At 44.0% G+C, this 12,603-nt stretch overlaps 1 protein-coding gene across 5 annotated transcripts in view; it reads left to right on the top strand.

Moving 5' to 3' along the window:
• Window positions 1-515: 515 nt before the first annotated feature.
• Window positions 516-12,603, top strand: part of BACH1 (BTB domain and CNC homolog 1) — a 44,293-nt gene continuing 32,205 nt past the window's right edge. For 2 of the 5 annotated variants that reach the window (XM_060640359.2, XM_060640364.2), the window contains exon 1: window positions 517-649. The gene's annotated coding sequence lies outside the window, so the exon portion shown is untranslated. Of the gene's footprint in view, window positions 650-1,592; window positions 1,807-12,603 lie in introns of all 5 variants that reach the window. The other 3 variants (XM_060640361.2, XM_060640360.2, XM_060640363.3) reach the window with 3 other exon arrangements.

The raw sequence follows: 12,603 nt of genomic DNA, 5'->3' as shown, positions 1-12,603 counted from the left end.
AGGCGTCCCTAAGGGATGGCGGAGGAGGGTCTGGGGAGGGACCTCCTGTTGTCCGCGGGACTCCGGGCTCGCGGCAGTTTTGCTGGATCCCGAGCGTCCTGGCAACACTTGGGGCCATGAGGCCGTCAGCCTTTTCCTTTCTGCCCTCACTTGGGAAGGAGGAGGTTGTCCTTGGTGGCTTTTCCGTTCATGCAGCTGGCTGTGCTCGCAAAGGGGCGCAGTGCGCGGACCCCGCGGCCTCTCGCGTGGGCCTCGGGCGGGTGGAGCCACGACAACCGCTGCAGCCGCCCGGAGCCCCGCCGGCCGGAGCGCGCCGACTGAGGCCTCGCGGGCGGCGTGGCCGGGCCTCGGGTGGGGGCGGGGTCTCCGCTGGGGGCGGAGCTTAGCGCCGCGGGGTGGGCGGGGCGGGGCCTCGCGAGGCGGGGCCTCCGGGGGGCGGGAGGGCTTTAGGCTTTGGGGGGTGGCGGCGGCCGCCGCGGCGGCGGCGGAGGGGAGGGGACAACGGGGAGGGGAAGGGAAGGGAGGGGAAGGCCGCGAAGGGAAGGGGGCGGCCGGCCGCGGGGAGGGAATGAGTCACCTGACCGCTGCCCGCGCCGCCCGCCGGGCTCGCTCGCTGCCGTCAGTCGGGCCGCGCGGCGCCTCGGCTCTGGTGAGTGGCTCGGCGTCCCGCGCGCCCTTCCCGGGAGGGTCCGCGCGGCGGCGCGCGGTCGGGGCCGCCCGCGGGCAGGTCCGGGGAGGCGGGGAGGGGGACCCGGGCGGCGGCCTTCTGGGCGGGGGGCGGCGGCGGCCCCTGTTCCTGGAAGTGGCCTCGTCCGCCGGAAGGGGCGACCTGCCTGCCTGTGCCCCGTGCTCCGAGCGCGCGGCCAGAGCTCTTGTTTACGGGCCCGCGCTGCACTTTACCCCCCGGGCGGGCGGGCGGGAGCGGCAGGGGTGGGGGGCGGGGAAGTGGCCGCGGCGGCGGGGTCCCGGGGCTCCCACCCCCCGCCCCCCGCCTCTGCGGCGCCCGGGTCCGAGCCCGGCCCTCCTAGCCGCGGCCCGCCCGGGCTGTGACACATCAGCACCGCCCGCGCGGCCGGCCCCGGCTCGGTATTGTCCTCCCGCCCGCTCCCACCGCCCTCAGCACCCGCCGCGTCCCGAGAGCCGCTTGCCTCCGGTCTGCCTGGCCTGGGTGTCTGTCGCGCGTGGAGTCTCGTTTAGAATGGCCGAGGTCGTGGCTGCAGCAAAAATACCCCCTTGCGGGGCTGGGTTTAGCCAAGATCGGTGTGGACGACCGGACATCCCAGAGCTCCCTTTGTTGGAGTTTTGCCCACACGTCGTAATTAAGACTCCCACGGTGCGGTGAGGGTGGGTGCCGCTTATAGAGACACCAGCTTTTTGTGCTGGTTTTATGGAACTCGAGTGCCATTGCTTTCTCATTCTTGCGCGGCGGTTTTATGTCACCGAGCAGCCCTGCGCGGAATGCCTTTGTGCAGTGAGCCTTCTGCGTTAAACTTGGGTTGATGAAGGTATAGTGTAGTAGTAATTGTGAAAGACGTGTGTGGGAAAAACAGGCTTCTCGGTGGTGCGTGAAGGAACAAAGGCTTGTTTTGTAGGGATGCTTCTCTATTTGGAGAAACGCATCGGTGTTGGGACTGTTAACCTATGGAGGATGCCACTGCTAGGTCTCTGTTCATCTGCTTTAACACTCCTTATATTTGGACGCTGTGCATTTAAAGCGGTTCAGAAAGATAAGGGGTGGAAACGCCGGACGTGTTGGTGACCGAGCGCTTGAGCGCTTCACATGGTCAAGCCGAGAAATGGGAAGAGGTAAGCTTGCTTCTTCCTGGTGTGGGCTAGTGGTGCAAGGGCTGGGGTGGGTTGGGCTTCAAGGCACTTGGCCACTTCTGCCTTTGGCTCAAGGAGCCTTGGGGGAAAAAGGGACTCTTGGTGAGTCAGCTTGAGTGGGATGGCTTTGGTTTGGTGACTGCATGGCCTCGTGTATATTGTTGTTGAACAGGGCCATGTCTAGTGGTTTACCGTTGTTCAGAATGTTGGTTGGATAACAAGGTAGGATGACTCCTTAAAAAAGTTGGGTTGCTGAGTCATTCACCCCAGCCTGAGAGGTAATTAAGAACAGCTGGTGCAGATACTCTCATCACATGCCTCCACCATAAAAGGCCAAGGAGCACTCGAGAGGGGTTGCTTCGGAGGGCTGACCGGGACCCAGCGGGCACCGTCTGTTTTGATACAGGTAATCAGTGGGTCAAGTGCTCCAGCAGCCCGAGGAAGTGGCCAAGTGGTGCTGAGGTTGTGTGTAAACACAGAGCGGCCGGCCTCATGACCTACTGCCTGAGAATAGATTTGCGCTGGAGAGAGCGAACACCGAGGGAGAAATCCGCAGCCAGGAGTAACCTAATGACAAGATTGTAATAAAAATATTGACTACCTTCCCTGCACTTCGTCTTTGGTTCCCCTCTTGCGGTTTTGTTGTTGTATGGTTTCTGCATGTCAAAAGCCAGCTTAATGTGTTCTTCGTAAAAACTTTATGAGAGCACAGAAGGAGACTCGCTCTTGGTTTCCATTGGCCCTTGGCTTTGCATGCATACGCTAGTAGTTTCTGTTGGCAGGGGCAAGGGTAAGGTGAATGTGAGTGGAACTGACAGGTCTCCTTGGGTCAAGCCCAGAAAGAGCTGTCTAATGAAGGGCAAACCGTATATATCTGTCTCATTCTCTTAGGTATGGTGATGGAGTGTCTTTACATCTTAGTTCATTACTTCTTGCTTTAAAAATGACCCAAGCTTACCAGCCAGCCCCCATTGTGAACAAACTTTGTGGAGGCCGGGAGGACTGGCCCTTACCTGCGGTCGAAAGAATGACTAATTCTTATTGATGACAATTCACTTCAAACATTTCATACATGGAAAAGTGGTTAATTTTGTTGCTGTAAGTTTGGGACTATAGGAGATTCGAAATCATGACTTTTTTAGGTATTAGGGTCTCTAAGTTGGGGTGCAAGATGATCCATTTGGGAGAAAATATTAAGACTCTGATTTTTAAAATGTTACTTTCATGTAAAATAAAGCTTCAAGGTACAGATTAATAGTAGCACATGCTTGTTGTATAATGTAGGGGCATATGCTCCTTTTTTTCTGTCGGGGAACAAAGAATTTGTTCACCGCTGCCAATAACGTTCTTTCAGCAACTGGAATATTTTTGTTTAAACTTCTGATTTCCTTTTAAGAACTAGCATTTTTTCAAAATGTTCTTAATATTAGTTTAATTTTTATTATGTATGTAGTTTTCTTTTTATACTGCATGATTATTATTTTTTCATGTTTATTTTATTTTTGAGAGAGAGCACAAGTGGAGGAGGGGCAGAGAGAGAGGGAAATAGAGAATCCGAAGTGGGCGCGGTGCTAACAGCAGAGAGCCTGATGGGCTCAGACTCACAGACCTCAAGATCATGACCAGAGCTGAAGTCAGACGCTTAACCAACTGAGCCACCCAGGCACCCCTATACTGTACTTTAAAATTTAGAAGCATGAGTGTAAATTTCTTATCACAGTTGTTGATATCAGGAATGGAAATACAGAAAATACAGAGTTGCCCATTACATGCGATACCATGCATTTTGAATTTGGAGACCAGCCAAGTGGTTGGTTGGTTTAATGTATATGATCCGATGAAATGTAATAATATGAAAAAATGTGCAGTGGGAGCCCCTGAAGATAATCCACACATTGGAGTGTAACTTGTATATAACAAATTTTTTTAAAAGTTACCCTTTTCTGTTACTCCTTGAAGTCATTTTTTTAATGTTTATTTTTGAGAGAGAGAGTGAGTGAGCGAGCGCGCTGGGAAGGAGTAAAGAGAGAGGGAGACACAGAATCTGAAGCAGACTCCAGGCTCCAAGCTGTCAGCACAGAGCCCGACACGGGGCTCGAACTCACAACCGTGAGACTGTGACCTGAGCTGAAGTCGGACGCTTAACTCACTGAGCCAACCAGGTGCTGTCATTTTTTTGAGCCAAGTTTACATCTCCTTTAGTAAGGATTAATAAGACTACATATTTAGCAAATCACTTGGGAAGTGGGATTTCCCCCCTTACCCTTAGGAGAATGTGTATATTCAGAAAATCAAGGCATGCTGAGGGATGGTTACTATTTACCATTCAGTTAAATCCCATTGGCCATATGCGTTTTGTACTCCTGTCTTGTGAGAAATGATGTTTAGAATAGTGATGGCAAAGCCCTTCAAAATGACCAGTTGTCATAAATTCTCTTCACAGTGCAGATTTTCTGACTAATGTTCTGTTAATGGGAGCATTGCTTTAACCCTAAAACTCTCATTTCCTGAGGGTTCTACTAAATGGAGTGTGCATTTTTTTGTGGTGGAATAGATAATTTATGAAACTTTTGATTTAAAAAAATTTGCCCAATAGTCTAACAAAGCCCCTGGCAATGGGTAAATTAAACACTATTTGCCAGAATCCAAGCCCCTTTGGAGAGTAAATATTTCAGGACTGCAGATAAAACATAGACTTATACCACCGTGAAACCTGGACTTCTGGCTTACTCCGTGTATAGTTTAACAGGACTGAAGTTGTGGGTTTGGTCAGCGTGCAATTGACAGAGAAGCAGTAAGCAAAGTGGTTCAAAGTGGGAGATCTGGAGCCGGACAGCCGATGATCAAGTTCTAGCTCTGTTACCTACCCGCTTTAAACCCTTGGGCACGTTATTTCACCTAGTTGTGCCTCCTTTTCTCATCTGTAAAATGGGGATGATAATAGTAGAACGTATATAATAGAGACTATTTGGAAATTAAAAGCATTAATATATGTTAAGTGGTTAGAACAGTATTGGCTCTGTCTTAAACATTACTATACATGTTAGGTATTATTATCTGTTCAGACTCAGGGAAGTGCTCAGTTACACAGCCACGTTTTGTAGCTCTTTGAACTGAATTGCAGCCACTGATCACAAGAGAGACCGAAGAGATTGTGTGGATATGCATCAGATTGCTGCTACTAAAAAAAAAACAGTTGCAGAGAACATTCTGATGGGAAGTCAGTAGCAGCAACTCAAACACCCAACTTCTGAGGGCAAGGAACACAGGATATGGCTTTTTACTTAAAGGATCTAACCATCTCAGCAAATGCCCCAGAGGTGGTCATTACCAGTTAATTGGAATTGGCTTTGGAAGAAATAAAAACATTTTCTATTCTGCATCTAGTCTATTCTGTATGTGAGAGTTGAGGACATTGTGGTCTGGCAGGTTTAGTAACCTGTCCACTTGCTCCTGGCATATTAACATCAAGACAGACTCATTTCTTAGTTTTCATTCCCAAGCAGTTTGTTGGGAACATTTGGAATGTAAATATACCTGCCAATTACTTCTAAGTATTGCATTTTCTTTAAATGACATGCATACTCCAAGACAGAAAAATTATCCACAATAAACAGTGGATATGTTTGTCATATGGCTTCTTACACCTGTAGGTCATTCCGAAAGGTTGTGTCAAACATTCTGACCATCCTTTGGGCTAGAGTGTGACTTTCTTTTTTTATTTACTTATGTATTTATGTATGTATGTAATCTCTGCACCCAACTGGGGCTCAAACTCACGACCCCAATATTAAGAGCTGCATGCTCTTCTGATTGAGCCAGCCAGGCTCCCCAGAGTGGGAGTTTCTTGATGATGAAGATACATATCTCCTGTTTTATCTCCCACGGAACATTGAGTGTACCTTGGCTGTGTTTGTCCTGCCAACTTCTGGTTGCTGCACTGGTGGGTATAGTATAGATTCATTTTAGTTCTGTGGTCTTCAAACTTGGGGATTTTTCAAAGAGTGAAGGAGGGAACATTATGGGCTGTACCTCTTAAGTTACGTTAAATGTGTACCAAGTTGAAGCTCTTTTGATCATTTAAAATTCTGCGTTCCGTTTTCATAATTGGTATGAGTATTGAGGAGGCAGTTGGATTTAAGTCATTCTTTTAGTTTATCTCCTGAGATAGAATATTTGTCTTGTGATTTTTTTTTTACCCTTAATTGATTTAGAATTGAACTGTGTAAAAATATAATTTGGATTATCTAGATGTTAGACTGCTCATATATCTAACACTTTCCTTTAATATCCTAAGTCCTCTAGAACAGATCTTTTGTTGTGTTTAGGATAAGGAACAGGTTAGAGAATATTAATAGGATAATAAAAATTGCCCCAAACGAACATAAGGAAGAAATAGTAGTTGCCAGGATCTTGGTTGTTAATGACTGTTGTAGGAGCACAGTGGGCATGCCGTGAAGTTGGGCGGACGCTGGTTCCTCTCTCAGTGCTGGCACAATTTAGAAAATGTTACCTTGATGCAGTTGAAGCTGTGTGTAAATCATGTTCTTTTAAAAATAAATTGAAATGGTTTTCTTAATGCCTTAGGAAACTCATTCAAAAGAATATTTTTGTAATAAAGGTATTATTCCCAGCTTCTATCCAATAAAGTCATTTCCACTTTTTTTTTTTTTCTTTCTTAGATTGGCTCAGAGTCATAGCAGACAGATGTATACTCCATTTCTCCATTCCCCATTAAAGCGGAATTACACTAAAAAGTGCTTTTATATATGGAGTCCATTTTCGATTCCTTTGTAGCCTGGAAGTTGACAATATCCTACCTGCATGGTAACGAACAAAATAGTGTGGTGAGGGAACTGTCTTGTTCCTCTCTCCTACCGTTTTTTTCTGTTGATCTTTTTACTGACTTGTCTGCCTCCAGGATTCCAAGGGGAAATATTTTGGCTTAAGGAGGTCAACTCTTAGGGTCCCGCCGAAGAAATGGAGATATGCACCCACTCAGCTTCCTGTTGCTGGTGTCTTCATATTCCTAATGCCTTATTCCTTCCTTAAAGTGCACCAGCACCTCTTGGAAGTCTGCTAAATCAGTGAAGAAAACTATCCATTAGAGAGTTTGTTGTAAAATATATCTATAAAAGATTTATTAGTCTTTGAATAAATTTATGAGGTTGTAATTATTAGGTTGTCATTTTGGAGTAAGTAAGATCAGTAATTTTAGTAAGATCAGTAATTTCATTAGTGTGTGTTTTGCACTTAAATACAATTTATTAAACATGTAAAGTGGTTATCAAATCTTGGCCCAAGACACTTTTTATTTTCAAAGAATGTAACATTTTCTTATTTACTCTGTTTTATTCCCATCGTGGCTCAGAATTGTCCTCTAGATAGGATTTATCACTTAATTAGAAGGAGAGGAAAAAAAACCCATTGGCTCTTTTAATCATTTTCCCCACATTAGTAGACTTTTGAAGTAGAAAAGCATTTTGCCCAGCTGAGTAGTGTCACCTGCCTTTAATCCCAGCTGTTATCCAGGGGAATCAAAGGAGATGATAGATAAGGCTGTCTGTAGCTCCTATACCTTGGCCTGCTTCATTGTCTCTTTGTGGTAAAGGAGTGTCGTAAGCACTGTTCAAACTCTGGATATAGTTCTTTGGGGTTTTAAAACCCGTGTTTTGCCTCTCCTGGCGTGCCTGTTGTCATCGGCCTGGTTTGTTGTCTGTTTCCCTAGCCCGGGAGGGCCGGAACACCTTTTCCTCTCGGGAATGGGTAGGTAGCAGTGCTCACCCGTGGCAGAGGGACCCTGAGACCAGCTTCCCTGCCCTTGCTTCCCAGACCCTTGCCCTGCCCCTCTGCTGAGTTAACGGTGAACAGCTATCTGGTCTCTGGAGAGTAAAGAATAATTGTGTTTTTGAGTTTCAAGGCGCTCTGGTCTCTTATCTTCTTGTGCCTGCTGCTCCTCTCCCCAAACTTAAACACAAACACATATTCAGCTTTTGGTGTGTGTAAATGGTAGGGTTGGTAAATTCATTTCAACGTTTGTGGTATGCTTTTGTATTAGGTTTTGGGTTTACGTTTGATTTATGAAGCAAGTATTTATGCCTTTGTATGCCAGGAACTTCTGTAGACATTGGGAATACAAAACATTTCAGAAGTTACTGTCTAATAGAGAAACAAGCCATTACTATAGTATGTATTAATTGCTGTAATAGCAACGTGTAAAATGTGCCTTGGAACCATAGAATGTGGGAAACCTAAGTTTTAAGAAATCAGGAAAGTCTTAGGAATGTCATTGATGAATGCATGGTCAAGCAGAGGAAACAGCTTGTTTCGACCTCTCTTTTGAGAAGCTTAGCACTGAAGAAGAGTAGAGAAGAGGGATTTTAGTAGGGGGAAGTTGGATCAGGAAGAGTGTGTGTTTGTGTATGTATGTATTTAAAAATAAGGTCAGTGGGAAAAGGTTGGATCTGTCATTCTTCTGTGCTTAGCTAGTTCCTCTTACTGTTGCAAGATGGCTGCCACAAGTTCACGTGTCATGAGTCAGTGACTAAGTTCCTTGGGAGAGGACTATTTTTTTTTTTTTTTTCCTGGCATGTCTCTTATTAAGTAAAATCTGTCCCCAAACTTCCGTAATAGATGCTGTCCTGACCCTCTCCTCTCTGTTCATGGGCCAGCATTTTGCATAAGCCCTTACCTAAATGAGTCAGTGTCAAGGGCAATGAGACCATTGTGATTAGCTTAAATGTATGGTCATTCGTCTTCATTTGGGACTGAGATCCGCTTCCCCAGAAACACAAGACCTCAGGTAGAGAGTAGGTTTGTGAGCACAATCAGAGTTTGGTTAGAAAAGTAGGGGGTGGTCAACAGTGTCATCCTAGCCTGCTACTTACACCACCACTGTATAGAGACCCACCCTTCTGACTAGAAAGTGAAAATATGGGTTTTTTTGGGTTTGGAATTTTAGGTGACTTTTTCCCCCTTTACCTTCTATTTCCTAACATGATCAGGTCTTGCTTTTACGGTCAGATTATGTAAATGTTTTATTTAAAAATATTAAAAAATTGAAAATGCCCATTTTACCGAAAAAATGACCAATGGGAGGACTGTTTCAGTATTCAACGCTTCTAAAGTTCTCTGCCATTTCTTATGTTTTGTAGCTTCTGATTGTGTCTATACCAGGAGATTCCCTGTCTTAATCTGCAGGGCATACCCACCTGCAAATGTCTGTGGCTCTCCCGAGCGGGAAGGCTAGCCTGGCTTGAATAGAATGGTTGATTCACTGACTTGGATGGGCAGGATTGTTTGGAACCCAACCTCTTAAATTACACATACAGACAGGAGCATCACATCCTCTCTACACACACATTCCCCTACTAGGAGAAAAAGTGGTCTTTTGGACTTCCAGAATAATGCCACTTTAAGTTTATGCAGTAAGTGTCTAGCCTCCCAAACTTTGTAGAGCATTTTGATATGTTAAACGATTTTTATTCTTATCATTCTTGTTGCTTTTTTTCAATCCCAGGTTTTGGTGCTGTGTATGCTATGTGAAAGGCAGACAAATAATATAAACACAAACAGTGTTGTAAATTCACAAAATAGCAGTTCATTGCTAATAATTTTTCCCATTTGATAATAACTAAGAGGCTGTGATAGACGGTTAGGGTAGGTTTTCAAAATGGTATTACTTTTTTGGATAGAATTTAGAAAGACTAGGGGCACCTGGGTGGCTCAGTGGTTAAGTGCCTGACTTCGGCTCAGGTCATGATCTCATGCCTCGTGGCTTCAAGCCCCACGTCGGGCTCTCTGCTGACAGCTCAGAGCCCGGAACCTGCTTTGGTTTCTGTGTCTCCCTCTTTCTCTATCCCTCCCTCGCTTGCACTCTGTCTCTCAAAAATAAACATTAGAAAAAAATTAAAAAAAAAAAAAAAGAATTTAGAAAGACTATACTGCCAAAAGAACTTTTGACTCAGGTAAAAAGCAATAGTATTTGTCTACTCCATGTTCCTTAAATAATATTTGCACTAAGAAATGTTTCAACTTTTTTCTTTTTTAACAGACCTCATATTTACTTATTTGACAAAATCTTGTAATAAATATATTTGGGAAAGTAGCTATGTGGGCTTAGGTGGAAAGTCTGTAGCTTGGAAATCCCCATTTAGAGATGGTAATGTTGACTGCCAAGTTAACTTAATAAATAACAAGAAAGGGATTTAAACATTTTAGTTTTAGCTATGTGTATTGAGCTGCTGTAGCACTATGGTGGCTATCAGGGATTGCTGGATTAGGTTATTTTTAAATAAAGCATTTTGATTTAATACTTAAAAAAATTTCAGATCTGTGATTCATGCAATATTCTACTTGCTGCTATATAATTGCTTCCTTATTTAAAGGTATTCCTTGACGTTTTTACTCTTAATTTTTTTTTCTCTTTTGTTTTCTTTCCTTTTTTTTTTTTTTTATCAGATTTATTATGAGTTGCAGCAAGATGATGTTTAAGGAAGGGTTGGGAATTTGAAGGCACTTTTTTGGTTGTCTTTTTTTCCTTCCAGTTACTTTGCATACTATATGTATTAACTCTTAGACCTAGAGTCAATCTGACCTTGATCTAGTTTTAGGACTTTCACTTTCTCTAGGCAATCAGAAGTAAATAATTTGGATCATGGTTATACTTTTTATAGTTGGAAAACAAAATGACATATAAAGAATCTATAATACTTCATTTAAATGTAGGACATGGACACTTAATACTTTGTATTGAAAATAACTCTCCAAAGAAGACATCCAGATGGCCAACAGGCACATGAGAAGATGCTCAATGTCACTCCTCATCAGAGAAATACAAATCAAAACCACACTGAGATATCACCTCACGCCAGTCAGAGTGTTTAAAATGAACAAATCTGGAGACTATAGATGCTGGAGAGGATGTGGAGAAACGGGAACCCTCTTGCACTGTTGGTGGGAATGCAGACTGGTGCAGCCACTCTGGAAAACTGTGGAGGTTCCTCAAAAAATTAAAAATAGATCTACCCTATGACCCAGCAATAGCACTGCTAGGAATTTACCCAAGGGATACAGGAGTGCTGATGCATAGGGGCACTTGTACCCCAATGTTTATAGCAGCCCTTTCAACAATAGCCAAATTATGGAAAGAGCCTAAATGTCCATCAACTGATGAATGGATAAAGAAATTGTGGTTTATATACACAGTGGAATACTACTTGGCAATGAAAAATGAAATCTGGCCTTTTGTAGCAACGTGGATGGAACTGGAGAGTGTTGTGCTAAGTGAAGTAAGTCATACAGAGAAAGATACCATATTTTCACTCTTATGTGGATCCTGAGAAACTTAATAGAAGACCATGGGGGAGGGGAAGGGGAAAAAAATAAAAAAGAGAGGGAGGGAGCCAAACCATAAGAGACTCTTAAAAACTGAGAATAAACTGGGGGTTGATGGAGGGGTGGGAAGGAGGGGAAAGTGGGTGATGGGCATTGGGGAGGGCACCTGTTGGGATGAGCACTGGGTGTTGTATGGAAACCAATTTGACAATAAATTTCATATTAAAAAAATAATAATAAAAAAAATAACTTTGAGTGAAATATCTCCTAGCATTCTGTCCTTGAATTGTCCATACATAGTTGAGTATAAGTATAGACTTTGACTTAAGTTCAACATAGTTTAATGTCAGATCCCTTTTAATGACATGAGATTGTTTATGTAATCCAAGAAGTGTTAATCAGATATTAATGAACCAAATGTTGAGTAATAAAGGGAAGTTTGCTCTTCCTTGAATGCCCTTTTACTCTAACATTGTTCTCATCTCACATAGGATACTTGAGGCATTTCTCTCTGTTCCTTATTCTTCCATGCCTCTTCACTTTCACCTGCCCCCCCCCCCCCAAAAAAAAAAAAAAAAACAAACCTGTGCACACCTGCCACTTAAGGTCATGCATGTGAATTGAAATGTATTATTTGGATCTGGGGGCAGAGGACCTCTTCAACCTTTAAGTTATCCTCGCAGGATTTCAGTTTCCACATCTGTAACAAGTGGGAAGTGGGTCATACTGGATGGATGTGCTCCTTTAATTAGAAATTCTTTAATTCTGTGAAACCAGCAATTATCTTGGGCGTACTTGTCCAGTTTTAATGTTTTCTCATGCTTAGTTATTTTGAGAGCTAGAGAGCAGGAGAGGGGCAGAGAGAGGGAGAGAGAGAATCCCAAGTAGGCTCCACGCTGTCAGCACAGAGCCCGACATGGGGCTTGAACTCATGAACCCTGAGATCGTGACCTGAGCCTAAATCAAGAGTTGGACGATTAACTGAGTGAGCCACCCAGTTGTCCCTTAGAGTAAAGCAGCGTTGTTTTTCTCGTGGGAAACCTGGAGCGTAAAGTCCAGTACCTCACAGATCACCTACTTCGTAATACTGGCTAAGCTCTAATTGTGTCTCAGTGCTTCTGTTCTTTCCAATGTTATCCTGCTGGTAGTTGATGAAATAACCTAAACTGGATTTTCTCTTGCATTTCATAATTCTGTGTGTTTGTTTCGCTCTTTAACCTTTTTAAAAGCCTTTGCAAGATGAAATAGATCAGGAGCTACCTACTTAAGTCAAATGGATGCACGCTTGCCCTTGTTCGGATGGTTAGACCTGACTTGATGGATCCTCCCCCCTTACGTTCCTGTAACAGAGTTCTCTTTTTCCCCATTAAACCATCATTTTTAGAGTCTTACACAGTTTCATTTCTCCTTTCGCGATTACTATGAAGATATCCGTGGAGGCTA

This window comes from Panthera onca, chromosome C2 (genome assembly GCF_046562875.1).
Source record: "Panthera onca isolate mPanOnc1 chromosome C2, mPanOnc1 haplotype 2, whole genome shotgun sequence".
NCBI classification, from domain to species: domain Eukaryota; kingdom Metazoa; phylum Chordata; class Mammalia; order Carnivora; family Felidae; genus Panthera; species Panthera onca.
Note: the sequence above shows the minus strand (reverse complement) of the source record. Positions and strands in the feature narration are given on the sequence as shown.